Genomic DNA, 13,680 nt, shown 5'->3' on the forward strand with positions numbered 1-13,680 from the left:
TACCAGCCCCCAGCGCACCGCTATATCACACGGCCTCTGGCCACGAACTACCCTCAGAGAGCCCGGTTCAATTCGCGGGGCTACTCACAACCTATTCGGTGCTTTGGATGTAAGCGACTAGGGCACAAAAGACCAGAGTGTCCCCTAAACGCAGCAAATCAAGCACAGTCCTGGAGAAGACCCGCCGGCGGAATCCCACATAATCCTCAGCCTGCGGCCCGCTACGTAGAGACGCCAGAATGCTGGGGCAGCCTACATGAAGCAGACCCCGTGCAAGCTGCCCACCGGAATAACCGGCAGCGGGTTAAAGTGAATGGGAAGGAGGTCAGTGGACTACGGGATACTGGTGCTACCATGACCTTGCTTCAAGAGAACTTGGTGTCTGAGAAACAGCACACTGGAGACACTATGGCTGTGAGGGTAGCAGGGGGCACTGTGTTCCGCCTACCTGTTGCCAGGGTACATTTGGATTGGGGAGTGGGCGCTAGACTTGTGAATGTGGGGGTCAAGAAGGACTTACCTGCTGATGTTCTCCTTGGAAATGACTTGGCCCCCCTTGTTTCTGCCTATGCTCCCATGGATCCCGCTAATGTTAACCCTGTGACTACCCAAGCCCAGTCCCTCCGGGAAGAGACGCTTCCATGTTTGGGGTGGGGGCAGTACTGAGCCAAGTTGGAGCAGATGGCGGAGAACACCCCGTAGCTTACTTGAGCCGAAAGTTGTTGCCCCGGACATCCCCAAGCCGATCCGTTGGGATCAGACTGTGTATGCCGGCTTGGTTCTGGGGGAGCATTGTGGCAAACCTAGCCACTTCTGGACTATAACGTAAGAAAGGTTGTCTGTGACAGACCCTTCGGTCAGGACTGAAAGTGTTAACTTTATTTTCTAACCACAAGTGGCTGGCTCCAGCTACAATCTAATTAATGCTTAGCATTCTATTGTTTGATCACCCCCAGAGAGAAACGCCTAAGTGATAAGGAGAGTCAAGAGTGTCCTGTGGTTGAAGTGTTTAAGTAATATAATCCTATTGTATCATGTCAAGGGCGCTTCTCCCTTTTATCTAATGTACAACATTCTTTCCACCCCCATCTGGGGGGGGGGGGTCAAAAACCTGTATAAATCTGTATGCTGCCTTCAAATAAAGTGTTATTCTGTTTAAAACCTGAAAACTGGCTGGGTTGTGAACTGCTGATTCCCTATGCAGGACATTGTTCCCTGGTGTTAACCCTTGGTATCCGGTTGGTACCGTTACAGTGACATTTACACAGGGCTATGGGATGTGTGTGTGTGACAATTACACAGGGCTATGGGATGTGTGTGACAATTACACAGTGCTGTAGGATGTGAGTGTGACAATTACACAGTGCTGTGGGATGTGTGTGACAATTACACAGTGATGTGGGATGTGAGTGTGACAATTACACAGTGCTGTGGGATGTGTATGTGACAATTACACAGTACTGTGGGATGTGAGTGTGACAATTACACAGTGCTGCGGGATGTGAGTGTGACAATTACACAGTGCTGTGGGATGTGAGTGTGACAATTACACAGTGCTGTGGGATGTGAGTGTGAAATTACACAATGCTGTGGGATGTGAGTGTGACAATTGTGTGTGACAATTACATGGGGCTGTGGGGGGAGAGAGACATCTACTGTACATGGGGCTGTGAGTGTGACAATTAGACAGTGCTGTGGGATGTGAGTGTGACAATTACACAGCGCTGTGGGATGTGAGTGTGACAATTACACAGTGCTGTGGGATGTGTGTGTGACAATTACACAGTACTGTGGGATGTGAGTGTGACAATTACACAGTGCTGCGGGATGTGAGTGTGACAATTACACAGTGCTGTGGGATGTGAGTGTGACAATTACACAGTGCTGTGGGATGTGTGTGTGACAATTACACAGTACTGTGGGATGTGAGTGTGACAATTACACAGTGCTGTGGGATGTGAGCGTGTCAATTATACAGTGCTGTGGGATGTGTGTGACAATTACACAGTGCTGTGGGATGTGTATGACAATTACACAGTGCTGTGGGATGTGAGCGTGACAATTATACAGTGCTGTGGGATGTGTGTGACAATTACACAGTGCTGTGGGATGTGAGTGTGACAATTACACAGGGCTATGGGATGTGTGTGACAATTACACAGTGCTGTGGGATGTGAGTGTGACAATTACACATTGCTGTGGGATGTGAGTGTGACAATTACACAGTGCTGTGGGATGTGAGCGTGGAATTACACAGGGCTGTGGGATGTGAGTGTGATAATTACACAGTGCTGTGGGATGTGAGTGTGACAATTACACAGGGCTGTGGGATGTGTGTCTGACAATTACACAGTGCTGTGGGATGTGAGTGTGACAATTGCACAGTGCTGTGGGATGTGAGTGTGACAATTGCACAGTGCTGTGGGATGTGAGTGTGATAATTACACAGGGCTATGGGATGTGTGTGACAATTACACAGTGCTGTGGGATGTGAGTGTGACAATTACACAGTGCTGTGGGATGTGAGTGTGACAATTCCTTGGGGCTGTGGGATGAGACATCTATTGTGCATGGGGCTGTGAGCGTGGCAATTACACAGTGCTGTGGGATGTGAGTGACAATTACACAGTGCTGTGGGATGTGTGTGACAATTACACAGCGCTGTGGGATGTGAGTGTGACAATTACACAGTACTGTGGGATGCGAGTGTGACAATTACACAGTGCTGTGGGATGTGAGTGTGACAATTACACAGGGCTATGGGATGTGTGTGACAATTACACAGTGCTGTGGGATGTGAGTGTGACAATTACATGGGGCTATCGGATATGTGTGACAATTACACAGTGCTGTGGGATGTGAGTGTGACAATTACATGGGGCTGTGGGCTGAGACATCTACTGTACATGGGGCTGTGAGCGTGGCAATTACACAGTGCTGTGGGATGTGAGTGACAATTACACAGTGCTGTGGGATGTGTGTGACAATTACACAGTGCTGTGGGATGTGAGTGTGACAATTACACAGTGATATGGGATGTGTGTGTGACAATTGTGTGTGACAATTACATGGGGTTGTGGGGGGTGAGAGACATCTACTGTACATGGGGCTGTGAGTGTGACAATTACACAGTGCTGTGGGATGTGAGTGTGACAATTACACAGGGCTGTGGGATGTGTGTGTGACAATTACACAGTGCTGTGGGATGTGAGTGTGACATTTACACAGGGCTATGGGATGTGTGTGTGTGACAATTACACAGGGCTATGGGATGTGTGTGACAATTACACAGTGCTGTAGGATGTGAGTGTGACAATTACACAGTGCTGTGGGATGTAAGTGTGACAATTACACAGTGATGTGGGATGTGAGTGTGACAATTACACAGTGCTGTGGGATGTGTGTGTGACAATTACACAGTACTGTGGGATGTGAGTGTGACAATTACACAGTGCTGCGGGATGTGAGTGTGACAATTACACAGTGCTGTGGGATGTGAGTGTGACAATTACACAGTGCTGTGGGATGTGAGTGTGACAATTACACAATGCTGTGGGATGTGAGTGTGACAATTGTGTGTGACAATTACATGGGGCTGTGGGGGAGAGAGACATCTACTGTACATGGGGCTGTGAGTGTGACAATTAGACAGTGCTGTGGGATGTGAGTGTGACAATTACACAGCGCTGTGGGATGTGAGTGTGACAATTACACAGTGCTGTGGGATGTGTGTGTGACAATTACACAGTACTGTGGGATGTGAGTGTGACAATTACACAGTGCTGCGGGATGTGAGTGTGACAATTACACAGTGCTGTGGGATGTGAGTGTGACAATTACACAGTGCTGTGGGATGTGTGTGTGACAATTACACAGTACTGTGGGATGTGAGTGTGACAATTACACAGTGCTGTGGGATGTGAGTGTGACAATTACATGGGGCTGTGGGATGAGACATCTACTGTACATGGGGCTGTGAGCGTGGCAATTACACAGTGCTGTGGGATGTGAGTGACAATTACACAGTGCTGTGGGATGTGAGTGACAATTACACAGTGCTGTGGAATGTGTGTGACAATTACACAATGCTGTGGGATGTGAGTGTGACAATTACACAGTGATGTGGGATGTGTGTGTGACAATTGTGTGTGGCTGTGGGGGGAGACATCTACTGTACATGGGGCTGTGAGTGTGACAATTTCACAGTGCTGTGGGATGTGAGTGTGACAATTGTGTCTGACAATTACATGGGGCTGTGGGGGGAGAATGACAATTACACGGGGCTGTGGGGGGAGAATGACAATTACACGGAGCTGTGGGACATAAGTGGTATTCTGGGTCGTTACTTTAATGGTAATGTCTGAGCGCTCGCTCCCGTTTCTTCTACAAGCACACATGGGCTATGGGATGTGTGTGACAATTACACAGTGCTGTGGGATGTGAGTGTGACAATTACAGTGCTATGGGATGTGTGTGACAATTACACAGTGATGCGGGATGTGTGTGTGACAATTACACAGTGCTGTGGGATGTGAGTGACAATTACACAGGGCTATGGGATGTGTGTGACAATTATACAGTGCTGTGGGATGTGTGTGACAATTACACAGTGCTGTGGGATGTGAGTGTGACAATTACACAGGGCTATGGGATGTGTGTGACAATTACACAGTGCTGTGGGATGTGAGTGTGACAATTACATGGGGCTGTGGGATGAGACATCTACTGTACATGGGGCTGTGAGCGTGGCAATTACACAGTGCTGTGGGATGTGAGTGACAATTACACAGTGCTGTGGGATGTGAGTGACAATTACACAGTGCTGTGGAATGTGTGTGACAATTACACAATGCTGTGGGATGTGAGTGTGACAATTACACAGTGATGTGGGATGTGTGTGTGACAATTGTGTGTGACAATTACGTGGGGCTGTGGGGGGAGACATCTACTGTACATGGGGCTGTAAGTGTGACATTTACACAGTGCTGTGGGATGTGAGTGTGACAATTGTGTCTGACAATTACATGGGGCTGTGGGGGGAGAGAGACATCTACTGTACATGGGGCTGTGAGTGTGACAATTACACAGTGCTGTGGGATTTGAGTGTGACAATTACACAATGCTGTGGGATGTGAGTGTGACAATTGTGTGTGACAATTACATGGGGCTGTGGGGGGAGAGAGACATCTACTGTACATGGGGCTGTGAGTGTGACAATTAGACAGTGCTGTGGGATGTGAGTGTGACAATTACACAGCGCTGTGGGATGTGAGTGTGACAATTACACAGTGCTGTGGGATGTGTGTGTAACAATTACACAGTACTGTGGGATGTGAGTGTGACAATTACACAGTGCTGCGGGATGTGAGTGTGACAATTACACAGTGCTGTGGGATGTGAGTGTGACAATTACACAGTGCTGTGGGATGTGTGTGTGACAATTACACAGTACTGTGGGATGTGAGTGTGACAATTACACAGTGCTGCGGGATGTGAGTGTGACAATTACACAGTGCTGTGGGATGTGAGTGTGACAATTACACAGTGCTGTGGGATGTGAGTGTGACAATTACATGGGGCTGTGGGATGAGACATCTACTGTACATGGGGCTGTGAGCGTGGCAATTACACAGTGCTGTGGGATGTGAGTGACAATTACACAGTGCTGTGGAATGTGTGTGACAATTACACAATGCTGTGGGATGTGAGTGTGACAATTACACAGTGATGTGGGATGTGTGTGTGACAAGTGTGTGTGACAATTACGTGGGGCTGTGGGGGGAGACATCTACTGTACATGGGGCTGTGAGTGTGACATTTACACAGTGCTGTGGGATGTGAGTGTGACAATTGTGTCTGACAATTACATGGGGCTGTGGGGGGAGAATGACAATTACACGGGGCTGTGGGGGGAGAATGACAATTACACGGAGCTGTGGGACATAAGTGGTATTTTGGGTCGTTACTTTAATGGTAATGTCTGAGCGCTCGCTCCCGTTTCTTCTACAAGCACACATGGGCTATGGGATGTGTGTGACAATTACACAGTGCTGTGGGATGTGAGTGTGACAATTACAGTGCTATGGGATGTGTGTGACAATTACACAGTGATGCGGGATGTGTGTGTGACAATTACACAGTGCTGTGGGATGTGAGTGACAATTACACAGGGCTATGGGATGTGTGTGACAATTACACAGGACTATGTGATGTGTGTGACAATTACACAGTGCTGTGGGATGTGAGTGTGACAATTACAGTGCTATGGGATGTGTGTGACAATTACACAGTGATGCGGGATGTGTGTGTGACAATTACACAGTGCTGTGGGATGTGAGTGACAATTACACAGGGCTATGGGATGTGTGTGACAATTATACAGTGCTGTGGGATGTGTGTGACAATTACACAGTGCTGTGGGATGTGAGTGTGACAATTACACAGGGCTATGGGATGTGTGTGACAATTACACAGTGCTGTGGGATGTGAGTGTGACAATTACATGGGGCTGTGGGATGAGACATCTACTGTACATGGGGCTGTGAGCGTGGCAATTACACAGTGCTGTGGGATGTGAGTGTGACAATTACACAGAGCTGTAGGATGTGAGTGTGACAATTACACAGTGCTGTGGGATGTGAGTGTGACAATTACACAGTGCTGTGGGATGTGTGTGTAACAATTACACAGTACTGTGGGATGTGAGTGTGACAATTACACAGTGCTGCGGGATGTGAGTGTGACAATTACACAGTGCTGCGGGATGTGAGTGTGACAATTACACAGTGCTGTGGGATGTGAGTGTGACAATTACACAGTGCTGTGGGATGTGTGTGTGACAATTACACAGTACTGCGGGATGTGAGTGTGACAATTACACAGTGCTGCGGGATGTGAGTGTGACAATTATACAGTGCTGTGGGATGTGAGTGACAATTACACAGTGCTGTGGGATGTGAGTGTGACAATTACACAGTGCTGTGGGATGTGAGTGTGACAATTACACAGTGCTGTGGGATGTGTGTGTGACAATTACACAGTACTGCGGGATGTGAGTGTGACAATTACACAGTGCTGCGGGATGTGAGTGTGACAATTACACAGTGCTGTGGGATGTGAGTGTGACAATTACACAGTGCTGTGGGATGTGAGTGTGACAATTACATGGGGTTGCGGGATGAGACATCTACTGTACATGGGGCTGTGAGCGTGGCAATTACACAGTGCTGTGGGATGTGAGTGACAATTACACAGTGCTGTGGAATGTGTGTGACAATTACACAATGCTGTGGAATGTGAGTGTGACAATTACACAGTGATGTGGGATGTGTGTGTGACAAGTGTGTGTGACAATTACGTGGGGCTGTGGGGGGAGACATCTACTGTACATGGGGCTGTGAGTGTGACATTTACACAGTGCTGTGGGATGTGAGTGTGACAATTGTGTCTGACAATTACATGGGGCTGTGGGGGGAGAATGACAATTACACGTGGCTGTGGGGGGAGAATGACAATTACATGGGGCTGTGGGGGGAGAATGACAATTACACAGTACTGTGGGATGTGAGTGACAATTACACAGTGCTGTGGAATGTGTGTGACAATTACACAATGCTGTGGAATGTGAGTGTGACAATTACACAGTGATGTGGGATGTGTGTGTGACAAGTGTGTGTGACAATTACGTGGGGCTGTGGGGGGAGACATCTACTGTACATGGGGCTGTGAGTGTGACATTTACACAGTGCTGTGGGATGTGAGTGTGACAATTGTGTCTGACAATTACATGGGGCTGTGGGGGGAGAATGACAATTACACGGGGCTGTGGGGGGAGAATGACAATTACACGGAGCTGTGGGACATAAGTGGTATTCTGGGTCGTTACTTTAATGGTAATGTCTGAGCGCTCGCTCCCGTTTCATCTACAAGCACACATGACTCAATAACTGCTGGTTACTTCCGTGGGAGGGTGAACAAAATACTGTTCGGTCCCTCGGGATCCGCTGCCAGTAATGGCTGCTCGCTCCCGTAGGAAATTGCAGCTCGCTCCCGCGGGATCCGCTGACAGTATGGCTGCTCGCTCCCGCGGGATCCGCTGACAGTATGGCCGCTCGCTCCCGCGGGATCCGCTGACAGTAATGGCCGCTCGCTCCCGCGGGATCCGCTGACAGTAATGGCCGCTCGCTCCCGCGGGATCCGCTGACAGTAATGGCCGCTCGCTCCCGCGGGATCCGCTGACAGTAATGGCCGCTCGCTCCCGCGGGATCCGCTGACAGTAATGGCTGCTCTGTGATTGTTTCCTGTTGGATACAAGACATACATGGTCCACGGTAGGCGCCATGTCCGCGGTTGTCCGCACCTTGAGCCGCTGCTTGCTGCCCGCCGAGGTTGCCCAGGAGCCGGGGAAAGAGCGGAATCGGGATAAAGAACGGGAGGCGCTCAGAAGGAGCCGAGACAAGGAGCGGGAGGCCCGCAGGCGAAGCCGAGAGATAGATGCTCTGCTGGCCCGGGAGCGGAGAGCAGTGAGCCGGCTCGTCCGCATTCTGTTGCTCGGTGCCGGGGAAAGCGGCAAATCCACCTTCCTGAAGCAGATGCGGATCATACATGGGCAGCACTTTAATCACAAGGCGCTGCGGGAGTTCCGGGAGACCATCTACGAGAACACCATCAAGGTATCATTTCATATCTAGGTATTGTGCTGCTAATACTGAGGTATAGTTGTTGTATACTGAGGTTATATACTGTTGTATACTGAGGTTATATACTGTTGTATACTGAGGTTATATACTGTTGTATACTGAGGTTATATACTGTTGTATACTGAGGTTATATACTGTTGTATACTGAGGTTGTATACTGTTGTATACTGAGGTTATATACTGTTGTATACTGAGGTATAGCTGTTATATACTGTTATAAACTGAGGTATTTCTGTTATATACTGAGGTATAGCTGTCACTGGGGCTATATACTGAGGTATAGCTGTCACTGGGGGCTATATACTGAGGTATAGCTGTCACTGGGGGCTATATACTGAGGTATAGCTGTCACTGGGGGCTATATACTGAGGTATAGCTGTCACTGGGGGCTATATACTGAGGTATAGCTGTCACTGGGGGCTATATACTGAGGTATAGCTGTCACTGGGGGCTATATACTGAGGTATAGCTGTCACTGGGGGCTATATACTGAGGTATAGCTGTCACTGGGGGCTATATACTGAGGTATAGCTGTCACTGGGGGCTATATACTGAGGTATAGCTGTCACTGGGGGCTATATACTGAGGTATAGCTGTCGCTGGGGGCTATATACTGAGGTATAGCTGTCACTGGGGCTATATACTGAGGTATAGCTGTCACTGGGGCTATATACTGAGGTATAGCTGTTACTGGGGCTATATACTGAGGTATAGCTGTCGCTGGGGGCTATATACTGAGGTATAGCTGTCGCTGGGGGCTATATACTGAGGTATAGCTGTCACTGGGGCTATATACTGAGGTATAGCTGTCACTGGGGCTATATACTGAGGTATAGCTGTTACTGGGGCTATATACTGAGGTATAGCTGTCACTGGGGCTATATACTGAGGTATAGCTGTCACTGGGGCTATATACTGAGGTATAGCTGTCACTGGGGCTATATACTGAGGTATAGCTGTCACTGGGGGCTATATACTGAGGTATAGCTGTCACTGGGGGCTATATACTGAGGTATAGCTGTCACTGGGGGCTATATACTGAGGTATAGCTGTCACTGGGGGCTATATACTGAGGTATAGCTGTCACTGGGGCTATATACTGAGGTATAGCTGTCACTGGGGCTCCCAGTGACAGCTATACCTCAGTATATAGCCCCCAGCGACAGCTATACCTCAGTATATAGCCCCAGTGACAGCTATACCTCAGTATATAGCCCCCAGTGACAGCTATACCTCAGTATATAGCCCCCAGTGACAGCTATACCTCAGTATATAGCCCCAGTGACAGCTATACCTCAGTATATAGCCCCCAGTGACAGCTATACCTCAGTATATAGCCCCCAGTGACAGCTATACCTCAGTATATAGCCCCCAGTGACAGCTATACCTCAGTATATAGCCCCCAGTGACAGCTATACCTCAGTATATGAGTCCAGTGACAGCTATACCTCAGTATATAGTATATACTGAGGTATAGCTGTCACTGGGGCTATATACTGAGGTATAGCTGTCACGGGCTATATACTGAGGAATAGCTGTCACTGGGGCTATATACTGAGGTATAGCTGTCACTGGGGCTATATACTGAGGTATAGCTGTCACTGGGGCTATATACTGAGGTATAGCTGTCACTGGGGCTATATACTGAGGTATAGCTGTCACTGGGGCTATATACTGAGGTATAGCTGTCACTGGGGCTATATACTGAGGTATAGCTGTCACTGGGGCTATATACTGAGGTATAGCTGTCACTGGGGCTATATACTGAGGTATAGCTGTCACTGGGGCTATATACTGAGGTATAGCTGTCACTGGGGCTATATACTGAGGTATAGCTGTCACTGGGGCTATATACTGAGGTATAGCTGTTACTGGGGCTATATACTGAGGTATAGCTGTTACTGGGGCTATATACTGAGGTATAGCTGTTACTGGGGCTATATACTGAGGTATAGCTGTTACTGGGGCTATATACTGAGGTATAGCTGTCACTGGGGTGTTATACTGAGGTATATCTGTCACTGGGGTGTTATACTGTGGTATAGCTGTCACTGGGGTGTTATACTGTGGTATAGCTGTCACTGGGGTGTTATACTGTGGTATAGCTGTCACTGGGGTGTTATACTGAGGTATAGCTGTCACTGGGGTGTTATACTGAGGTATAGCTGTCACTGGGGTGTTATACTGAGGTATAGCTGTCACTGGGGCCCCAAGGCAGAACATAGAGTGATCTGAGATGTCATTGCAGAAAATGCAGCATGTCTACAGAAAGAACAGGAACTGTTAGCACTTTAACTTTTCAGTGCTGCTCCACATTAGGCTGTTCTTTTTAACTAGAGCTGTTCTCTGGCTGCATTGTATAAGTTTTCCTTAACAGTGCATCCAGAGCAAAATATGCAGGAGTGCTGCAAAGCAGCAGTGCATTGATTGTTGTCTGGCTCTGAGATTTTTGCAAGCTCGTTCTCTAGCTTTTCACAGTCTGCAAAGCTGTTTTCTCTTACAAGATATGACGAGTCCACGGATTTCATCCTTATGGGATATTGCCTCCTGGTCAGCAGGAGGAGGCAAAGAGCACCACAGCAGAGCTGTATATATAGCTCCTCCCTTCCCTCCCACCCCAGTCATTCTCTTTGCCTGTGTTAGTGATAGGAAAAGGTAAAGTGAGGTGTTAGTTTAGATTCTTCAATCAAGAGTTTATTATTTTTATTTCCAACCGACACTTAAGCACCAGCACTCAACAATAGGTTCCAAGTCACTCAGACACAACCCCACGCTGTGTACGCTGCCATACAATCACATTTGTTATGTGGATATAATACAACACTCTCGTAAGGAATGTAAGCATGAAGGAATAATAATAAAAGCGGACTTACACGAGATACAGCTTCTGACAGTTGCGCCGCTCCCTTCTTCACCGCCGCTGCTCCCAGAGTGTTGCACGTATGCTTCCGGTTCAAAGTCCAGGTTAGCGTTTACTGAGTGTTCAACAACTTGCTGTTAGAGAGCCCTATGGACTGGTCATATAGATAACTTGTAGAAAAGAGAAATGGCCAGACCTGCTCCTCCTTCACCAATATCGCTCTTTATTGAAAAAAAACAAAGAGCTAAAATACAGCACACAACATATCGACTATGTCGAAGCACCTACAGGCAAAGATAAAAATACAGATAATGACAGGTACCCCCTCACATATGACGCGTTTCGGTGGTTACCATAGTCATAGATATTGTGTGTGGTGCCTGTCTAGCTTTTTATTTGCTACTCTTACTCTGATTGGCCAGTTACTACACACCCATGTAAATCCTATTGGTTATTTCCTGTATTGCTTTAACTATTGCCATTGGCTCTTAGTGTGGGCTTTGTCCATCACATGTCCTCTCCAGCGCCAGCTCATAGGCTTGTTTACTATTTACATTGCTATGTGCCCGCCGTGTATATTTGTTATTTTATTCACTTATACTGTTTTCCTATAACCAACGTGTTCTATATCTTCCTGTTCTTATACGAAATCATATATGGTGTTTCGCCTGCACAAAAATTGTTATTTGTTTATGGCAATATGTAGCCACTTCGTCTGCAATCTGCTTGTAAAGAATACAACTTAGAGATTGACACAACCTGGACAGTGTGCTTAACAACATATTGTATTATATTACATTTCTCAATACTATACATATTCAAGATTTTGCTTCTTAGAACTATACTTCCTCACCAATGTATTCCCTATTGTTGATCGCTATCACTACATTTAAAGTCTATTGATCACTATGACTGAAATAAAATTATTTAATTATCTTTCATTAGAGATTTGACTACGGTTTACATAAGAGAGCGATTTTCTATTTATGTATTTGTCAATCAGCCTATATCATTACCTGAAGGTAATATTATTATGCCAGTTATAATGTAGCATAAATGTAGATCAAATTTGATCTTAAAGTTTAATGAAATTATAAACTTTGTGATCTCCATGATAATCTTAAATCCCCTTCTCTCTCAATATTCTTCAATATATAAAGATCTACTAGTTAGCTTGAAGATATACTTGTATGACTAAATATTCCCCTCTCAAATATGTACATATTATTCTATATACATAAAATTGATACTATACATATGTACTAATATGAGGATTTTGAAATAGTTGTTATTTTGACCATTTTCTTAAAGCAGGGGTGTCCAAACTTTGCTCTCCAGAGGTTTTGGAACTACATTTCCGATGATGCTCAGCCAGCATTTTATCTAGCTGAGCATCATGGGAAATGTAGTTCCAAAACCTCTGGAGAGCAAAGTTTGGACACCCCTGTCTTAAAGGATTTTTCTTAATGGATTTGAGCTATAGTTAAACTAGTATATCGCCTCTGATGTGAATCTCAGTCCTGTGGTTTTATATTATTATTTTTGTTTTTTATTTTTTATTTATTTTTCCCAATGGTTAATAAGATCCCATTTAGAGTTGAATCCTACTGGTACTCTAGTACCTAATTTAAATATCCAATAAGCTTCTCTTTTATAGAGAAGCTTCTCTATATTACCTCCTCTCTGTGGCTGTTTTACCAATTCTATTGTTTGCCATTCAAAAGTAGTGATATCTTTGTTGTGCACATGTATGAAATGGTAGGCTAATGCGGAGCATTCTTCTCCCCTCCTAATATTACCAAGGTGTTCCCTAATACGTGATCTCACCTCTCTTGTGGTGAGCCCCACGTATTGGCTTTACAAACTGTACACGAGATCAGATATATTATATATCCCATAGAACAATTTATACATTGTGATGTCTCAAATCTCTGTCCTGTTGTATAAGACTCAAAAAATCTGGACACTTTAATTGTGTCACATGCTTTACATAATGGGCTATTGCATCTAAAGGTGCCTTTATGTATTAACCAAGAGCTTCTGCGTGTTGTATTAGGTATTTTAGTTGGTGAAAGTATATTGCCTATGGTCACACTTCTGGTATATGAGAAATTGCAACCT

This window comes from Bombina bombina, unplaced genomic scaffold (genome assembly GCF_027579735.1).
Source record: "Bombina bombina isolate aBomBom1 unplaced genomic scaffold, aBomBom1.pri scaffold_78_1, whole genome shotgun sequence".
NCBI lineage: Eukaryota > Metazoa > Chordata > Amphibia > Anura > Bombinatoridae > Bombina > Bombina bombina.